The following is a 9,238-nucleotide window of genomic DNA, read 5'->3' as shown; positions in this document are numbered from 1 at the left end:
CAGTGTGACGCTCAGTCGGAGGATCACACGTCATGCCGGCGTGTCGTTTCTGTAGAAGATGAATCCACCATGACATCACCCGTTGGTTGTTTGATCGCCGCTCTAAAGCCTCTGCTTGGCCGCCATCTTTGTTTCATGGAGCATTTGAAGAAAGGGGGCGGGGCTAGACTAAAAGGAAGAACCTTAAAAAAAACCAACAACCTTATTGTCAATGTTTGCACCCCTGAAAATATCGACGTTATTTCAGGAGGACTGCCGACCGGGCTGTTCAAAGACGCTTCACCACAAGTTGAGAGAAGAACAAGCTCAAGTCCATGTTCCAGCTACACGTTTGTTTCCCCCGTCTGGCCACGACATGACTTTCTTCCACGATTTACAAACTGCTGTTATAAAAAATCTCTGCACGTCTGCTTTCATCGCTCTCTCATCTCATTAGCCAGAATAACAAAACCGGACCACACAGGAAGTCGTGATGCTCCCCTGTGCTCGGTGGCGTGGCTTCCAAAGAGGCCTCATTAAAGTGATTATTCTGATTAGTGTGTGAATGCATCCTGCGGTGAAATCATCAAAGCCCTGATTGACGTCTAACCTCACAGTTTACTCGGCGCCGGCGTCGATGCCGGCTTTGGAAAATGAGCCAAACAGGACGATGTATTAAAAGGAGAAACGACGCGGAGGAGCAGAGCAGATCTCTTTCACATGTTTGGTTTCTCTTTCACCTTCAGCATTCTTCACTCTGTTAGCTGACACGCTACTTTCAGGTACTTTTGATTGTTAGGCCGCCTCAAAGCAAAACAGTAGATCAAGCAGGAGCTGGTCTGTAAACAGGCGAGGCGAGCTTCATGTTTACTCGATTGCTGCTTCGCTCCGGACCTCCGTGAAGACAGGCGAACGCCGTTTTTTTTAAATTGAGTTCACGTTTTTTTGTTTTGCTTTTGGTGACGAGAGAAGTGTAGAGAGCGCCGGCGTTTCACCGTCGCCTGCGTGTCCTGACCAGGCACGCAAAACGTCCAATCAGCAGCCCCTCAAAAGCCAACGAGGAAATGACGTGACCCCAGAAGCCGTCAGCACTGGGAGTTGTAGTTTCCTCCAATGTCCTTTAAAAAAAACAAACGTAGAAAAGCCTTTGATAAAATTACACGCACGCACACACACACACACACGCAGGCGCACACACGCACGCGCACACAGTCTGGGTCTAAAAGCATGTGCACCGCTGTGCTGTGATGGAGGAAAATGAGCCTCCATCAGAGTTCAGCCTTGATGTGAGCGGTGGTCGGAGGCTTTTAGTGTGTTGGTCAGACGTGTGTGTGTGTGTGCGTGTGTGTGTGTGTGTTGGGGGGCTGCACACAGGTACGCTGAGCTGTGCACGGCTGAGACGCTGAGAGCTTTTAATCTCCATCAAGGCTGCATAATGCCACGTTTCACATCTGATTTGATTTGACGTCTCTCGCCTGGGCCGTAATCACCCGCCCACGGCCGTCTCCCGCCACTCGCCAACCACCAGGAGTGCTGACATTACTCCCTCAATCCCCCCCACCCCCCCTCCCCTCCACCACGAGCTCTTTAAAGCAGGAACGGCTTCAGTCGAGCTCACTGGATTTACTCTTGACATCTTACAAGCCTGATGTTTGCATTTAATAAAAACATCTTTAAGGAATAGCAAAAAAAAAAATGTTTCAACGCATGGAGTTCATGAACGGATGAATGCATGCACTTCATGTAAATATGAGTCAGTTTAACATACATAATGAAAGAGTAAACAAATGCAAGAACGGATTTATCACATGAAAAATAAGCAACCAATCAAAACAGAGTGTGAATAAATATGTAAAAAAAAAAGTGTGAATAAAAACTATGCAAATGAAGTGACAAATAAAAAAGCTAAACAGTATTAACAGATAGTTAGATGCAAAGTGGAGTTTGAGTTGCTTAAAGTTCAGCTTCACGGTATAATATGATATTTTTAACATTATCCTCAGGTGTGTAAAGCTTTTCTTTTTCTAATGCTGCACTCACGATTCTTGCCCTGCTAAGTGTTGCATGCATTGGTGCTTTGAAAACCAACTTTTGTCAATTACAGCAGACTGTAGAATCGCCTCCTCCAGCTCGGGCTCGATGCGTCACTGCACTTTACTCTAAATGCGTGCCAGGTCTGATTTTTGATGGAGCACGCTGCACGCAAGAGCCAGCTGAACAGAAGAGATCGGCATGGACAGGAAGTCAGACGAGGGAACACATAAAGCATCCTGATGTCAAAATAAAACAAACTACAGACTCGTATGTGCTCCATCACTGACATCAAAAACAGCCACCATATTGTGGGTTCATGCAGCGAGGCCACCACGTAGGCAGAAGTCTGCAAACAGGGATGCTGAGGAATCGGCCGGTTAGAGGTTAAAACGTGTTTGAACTCACGTCCAGACGTTAACCTACATTATCAGCTCCAATCCAACTTTCATGACTTCACTCTGACCTTTGGACGTCTGATGAGATTTCTGCATGTTGAAAAAGTGAGCTAAATAAAAGTTCTCGTGTTGATTGATCACAAATGTACATGCATAAAAAACATTTTTCTAGACTGAATCAGAATTTGATGCAAATCTAAATGATTCAGACATCTGATTCATGTTGGAGCTTTGTGAATAACGCAGCAGAGTCTGGATCTTTTACCTGCTCTGAACTGTGCAAGTAAAGATTGATGGACACGCTCGTCTCTGTGAAGCCAGGGAGGAGGAGGAGGAGGAGGTCCTTGTCCTTGGGAGAACAAACACAATGACGACATGTGAGGGAGTGATGTTGTTATGTTAAACAGGAGCGTAAGGAAAGAAAACATGCAACGGCCTCGTCTCACAAAGATGTTCAAAGAGAGAGAGAGAGAGAGAGAGAGGTGATTAAAGCTGGGTTTATAAATGTATGAAAATAGACTTAGACTTTTGTAAAGCAGTGATAAATGTTTGAGTCTAAAGTACAGCTTCAGCTTGAACATAGTTTACATTAATATCCTGGTCAATATAAGATATTTTTAGCGAGCACAGTGACCTCCAACAGGAAGCTGGCTGCCATGTTTTCAGCAGCCAGCTGCAAAAACTGACTGACGTTGAACAACAAGACTCATCACACTTCTTTCAATAGAATAAATAAAATAAAATAAGACATGCTGAAAAAACAAGGTCATGTTTGTCAACGTCGTAACCTAACCAATCACAGCACAGCAGCCTCATCCTCCATCAACACTTGAAAGAGTTACACTGTAACTCATTGGGTTAGACGCACAGTGAGTAAATTCAGCCACCAGGGGGCTCTCAATCAAAACAATACGAGCAAAAGGTAAATCATGGGAGTGATTCTCTCTGAATTGTTTGTTTTTAATTGTGAAGCGTTTTGTTTTTTAAATTTGCTTTATAAATAAAGTTTTACTGACTTATTATTTTACAGTCATGCGAAGTTTTCCGTTTTTATTTATCCGTAATTTACACACAAATGTTTCGTGTCATATTCTGAAGGATTCTCACATTTGTTTGAAGTTGATTTTTAAAAAGAAAAAGGAGTACTGAAGGAATGACACACTAAACGTAGCGCCCCGAGGACTCGATCATTTACATATCTGTAAATGTATTGATAATGCACATGTGAAAGTGTCTTCAGGTGATGGCAAACACAAGTGTCAAATTCAATAACACTACAACGTTGACTTTGTCAACATTTCCTTGTTCTTTTGGCAACTTTAATTTTTAACTTCAATCGGGATAATAAAACGTTGAGACAGATTTTCCTGCATCATAATGTTTGACAACAGATCTCAATAAATCAATCAAATGTCGCTGACACTGGCAGTGGAAACCTTTTGCAGACTGCTAAATACTTGTCAGCTTTATTTTTCAACGCAGTGTTTCGCAGCCCGGGCTTCAGCGTTCAGCGTCCTGACTCCATAATCCAACATGGCGGTACACATACTGTACATGGTGCTGTGAGCGGCTTAATGTGGAGAGGCTGACAAAGAGAGGCGGCCTCTCCTGCAGAGCCCCGCAGCCCGAGACACGCATTTATGTGCAAATGTGCCGTGTGAGAATTCCCTCCGTGATTTTATTCATTGAAAAGCGAATCCTCGGAGGTTTGCTGAGACTCTCTTCAACACCGACCCTCTGAGTTATTCATAGGCCCTTCAGAAAGCCCGCCACTATCAAAAAACAGTTTGTTCATAATGTGCAGCAACATCAGACGCATGGCCACCTCCATCCTCTCCTCCTCCTCCTCCTCCTCTTCTCCCTGCGGTCTCTGCTCAGGCTCGGGCTTAAAGGGCCGTCGATAAGCGACCACATAAAACAATTAATGTGAATAGTTTAACCTTTCGTCTCGGCTTCCCGGAGAAATCATTGTGACTTCATAACCCGGGTCATCAATAAAGACTTGGCTCATGAGCCGCTTCAAAAAGGTTAATAAGCGTAACCCTCTGTTCTCTGCTCTCCCCTGTTGAAATCATCAGATCGCTGCTCCGCCCTTCACTGAAAGCTTTCCTCCATCTCCACCTATTTGTGTTTTCATTAAACACATGCCTTTTACGAGCCCGCCGCCGCCGCCCGCGCAAATTGATCAGTCCGCTCAGACGCCGTGCAGTGAGAGTCTGACTGGATCAAATATTTTTTCTCTTTAATGAGGCTTCAGGGGAGCAGAGAGGATGACTGGCAGTCACTGATGTCCTCTGGTCATCTGTTATGTTGTCTAATCACTGATCTAAGAACACAATTATGGAGCTTTTAGCGCAAAAATCCGCTAGATGTGTGGAGGAGACCGGGGTACCAAACTCTCATTTGTGCAGAGACACAAAAAAAAGTGCTTTTGAGCCGCCTGTGAAATAATTAACTTTGGAGCAACTTTCCACATAATGAAAATTGTGCAATGCCACCAAATGATCTGTAATGTATGAGAAAATGGCAACGAGGAAGTTTCTTTAACATTGTTGTATGTTTGTTATTTGGGACAACATTTCCAGCATGACTACCACCATTGATTGGACCATTGATTGGACTACCATCATTGATTGGACCATTGAATGTGTGCTCAGCCAGGCTGTTTTGAGATTTTCCCTCCATGACATCACAAAGGGCAGTAGCCCCTCCCCCAGGCGGGTGACACTCCCACAGCTAGGTGTTTGTTCTGCCCTCTGAGTCTGCCTTCTCACCGTAAACAATAGGACATGGAGCCAGAAAGCAGCGAGTACACCCGAGCCCTTCCAGAGAGGGGGCGTGGTCAGACACAGCTCATTTACATATTTAAAGCTACAGACACAGAAACAGCCTGTTCTGAGCAGGGCTGAAATAGAGGGGTTTATAGACATGATCAAATACAGGATCAGAGTTCACACATGTTTTGAGGAGCTCTGACACGTATTTAAACTAAAGAAGAGAAAATGTGACCTTTAGTATAATCAACGGTTGCATCAGAGAGGCGTCAAAACAGCGTCCTTACAGAGTGCTTGCTCAGGGCCTTTTTGAGGTGCAATGTTTGAAAGTGCTGCTTGTGATGAAAACTCAGATAACTTAATGATGCAACTTTATCTTCGACATACGTTCCCTTTGTGTGAAACCTGAACAAGAATCTTTTGTCACTCCTTCGACACAGCTTGTGGCAGTGTTGATGGGTACGCGGTGGCACAGTGTCCACCTGTTGGAGCAAATTAGGTCTGCATCTCCTTGATAACGCTGCGTCGCCGTAAAGTACCAGGAGGCTCTGGGTGGAGGTAATTGATGGTTTCCACAGAGGAGCAAAGAGTCCAATGAAGGAAGCTGATCATTATTCATCTCTCTGTGCCTTCTCAAACTCGTCCCCACAGATTGCTGATACAGATACAGCGAGCTTCGTTTTGCTGAGCTTTCAACTTACCGTAAATTCCGTACTATTGAGCGCACCTGGATATAAGCCGCACCGGCTAAAAATAAGTAAATAAATGTATTTGTACATATATAAGCCGCACTTGATTATAAGCCGCAGGTGTCCACGCTATAACAAGAGCTATTTACACAGACGTAGGCTACCGGTAACATCCGCAAATACTGTAGCGTCCGTACAGACGTTAAAGGACGACGAGAGCGTTCAAATAATAACTTTTAATAACCCGATCACTGTCGGCCGTGACCACGCCGTTTACAGCAGAGAGCAACACCATAACTTGTCGTAACAATCCAACTCTCTCCCCCAGCGTTCTCTCATACAGCCACTCAACACGTTCTCGCTGGTGCATTCACTGACTCTCCACATAATCGGAATTATGAACACATTATCAACTACTGACTTTACAACATGAACCGTTACAATACGAAGCCTAGCCGACGGTGTCTGTAACACGGCTGATGAAAAAGATGACCGTAATATATTTCACAAGAAAAAGTCCATCCATTCACTGCCTCAGAATGACTTCATTACTCACTTCCTCAGTCTCTCTTGTCGCTGTCAGTGTCATCTTAACGTGCAGCAGCTCTGTTAGCTTCTTTGACAGCCGGGTCGATCGCCTTTAACTTGAAAGCTGCATCATATGTATTTCTCCGTGTGTTTTCCATCATGAGGGTGCGTGCATGAAGCGCAAAATGACTGATATTAAGATCCGACGTGACGAAGTCAAATGTTTTTGCGGCAGAAGCTCATTGTCCCCCATAAAAAATCCATGCATTAGCCGCACCGGAGTAGAAGCCGCAGTGCTCGAAGTGTGAGAAAAAAGTAGCGGCTTATAGTCCGGAATTTACGGTAAGTGGAGCAAAGCAGAAAGATTAATACTGTGAAAACAAAGATTTCTCCTCCTTTTTTTTTTTTTTTTTTTTAAATTAAATGACAAGATGCAATTTTCCACCCTGCTGGCTCGGAGCGGCGGTGGCGGCGGTGGAGGAGGCAGACAGCGAGGAGAGGAGAGGGTGTGGGGGAGTCCTGAGAGATTTCACTTTTCCCTCTGTGGTGTCTGGCAGGAGGCAGCAGCGCCGCATATGAACAGTCTGCGTGCACCATCTGATAAGCTGCAGTCAGAAGAAACATCTTATAGAATATAGAAAACACGGAGCGACAGAATGCTGAAGAAGACAAACAAAGTAAACACTGCTCCAGTTTGATGCCGGAGTGGATTTGATTCACTCCTTAAAGAACTGAAGGCTGTCCTTGGAAGAAGTGACACAGGGAAATAATGAAGGTTGGGTGTCGATAAATTTGAACATTTGTGACCATGGCTAAGTTTGAACCCTCCCTCAGTGGTCTGTTAACTTCTTTATCTTATGTAGCTGCACAGCTGATGATGAGCTTATTCTTCTGTGTTTGAAAAAGCAAAAAAGCAAACCCAATGGAGACGTTTGAAGAGCCTGGGCTGATTTTATTTAATCGTCCCTACTTAAAGGAGGAATCATTTCCAACATTCTGATCTCTTTTCAGAGGTTATTAAAAAATGCTGAATATCAAGGTGTAAGGCAGGATTTGGTATTGAAGCTTTTTTCTTTCCATTTCTAGATTTCACCAGGTGCAGGCTCAAAAAAAAGAGATAGAATGAAACCCACCGTAATACAGTCTTAAACTCATTAGCAGTCTTTTAATGACTTTGCTTTAATTAAAGGTCGCATATTATACTCTTCACCATGTTTGTCTAAGACTAACGTGTCCCTCCTCTGTCTACAACCCCCCCCCCCCATGATGATCCGTCTTCTGCCTGCTCCACTTTTCAGAAAATGTGTGCTCACACAGGCCGTTTGGAGATTTTCCCTTTTATGACATCACAAAGGGCAGTAGCCCCTCCCCCAGGTGGGTGACACTCCCACAGCTAGGTGTTTGTTCTGCCCTCTGAGTCTGCCTTCTCACCGTAAACAATAGGACATGGAGCCAGAAAGCACCTAGTACACCCGAGCCCTTCCAGAGAGGGGGCGTGGTCAGACACAGCTCATTTACATATTTAAAGCTACAGACACAGAAACAGCCTGTTCTGAGCAGGGCTGAAATAGAGGGGTTTATAGACATGATCAAATACAGGATCAGAGTGGATTTACAACAACACACTTCACAAATGATGTGACAGACGGGGTGACGGGTTCAATGAAAGACAGGCATACATATAAGACTTCATATCTGATTTCCACTCTGCCTGTTTGACACACAGACAAAACTGAATTGCTCCAACTCCTGTATATATTTTTGTATTTACTGATACATTAAACAAGCTCTTTAATGGAGCAGAGGGTTGAGGACCTTCACTTGCTTGTGTAAATACCCATGATGCTAACATCTGCCACATTTTTCCCCACATTGCATGCATTATCTCAGAGCAGCTGCAGTCTGCTAAGTGTCCAAATGCATCCCAATCTCTGCACATATGATAAATAAATGAGGAAGTGGACCTATGGATGGACTTTATGATTCTTTATGATGGACTTTATGATTCTCCCCAACAGCTGCTGTGCTTCATCACACATTTAGAAAGTGCAGAGACATGTACCATGTAAACGAGAAAGATTGGGCCGTACCAAGGTGAAGTAGGTGGGGGGAAATGGAAAAGATCAGATGAATGTGGTCGATGAATCTTAGCATTATTGAAGAAGTCATTGACTTTAATGTCAAATGAAATACATGATTTGATTGGACTTCGATGAAGCTTGCAGATCCAATATTCTGTATTAAATGAGTTTTCATGCTCAGTCAGTGTGAGAGGAATTAAAATGGACCTTCAGCCACCTATCCCTTTGTCATAAAGGCCCTTTATCTTTTTTTTTTAACATCTCAAAAGCTGTGAAATTGTCTTAAGAGTCTCATTAATGTAGAAATTCTATTACTGTAGAAATTCCAGCTTGTTAAAGGCAGGGTTGGTAATTTTCAAAACAACTATCGAGATACTGAAAGTAGCATTCCCTCAGTGCTCCCTCTGCACCCCTCCCCTCTGTGCTCCCTCTAAAGCCACGCCCCCCTCACTTACACGCACGAGCGGCTTGCCCCAGAAGCGGACCTCATCGTATGCTCTGAGTGCGGGCTCGTGCACACGAGGTAGAGAACGACCAGGCAGACAGGGAGGCGTGTGATTGGCTCGTCAGATCGGTACCTCGTGAAAGACATTGGACAACATTTTTACAGGCTTACAAACAGTTTTTTACAACCAGATTTTCTTTGCTCCTTTTTCAGAGCACATGAGTTACTAATTTCAACCAAAATCTTAAAAAGTGAATCTGGAGGACGTGGTTAAACCTTGCGCTTAAGTTTGTTTAGATGTAATTGTTCCTTA

The sequence above is a fragment of the Symphodus melops genome (genome assembly GCF_947650265.1).
Source record: "Symphodus melops genome assembly, chromosome: 5".
NCBI lineage: Eukaryota > Metazoa > Chordata > Actinopteri > Labriformes > Labridae > Symphodus > Symphodus melops.
The sequence above is the reverse complement of the archived record's forward strand: the minus strand, read 5'-3'. Positions refer to the sequence as shown.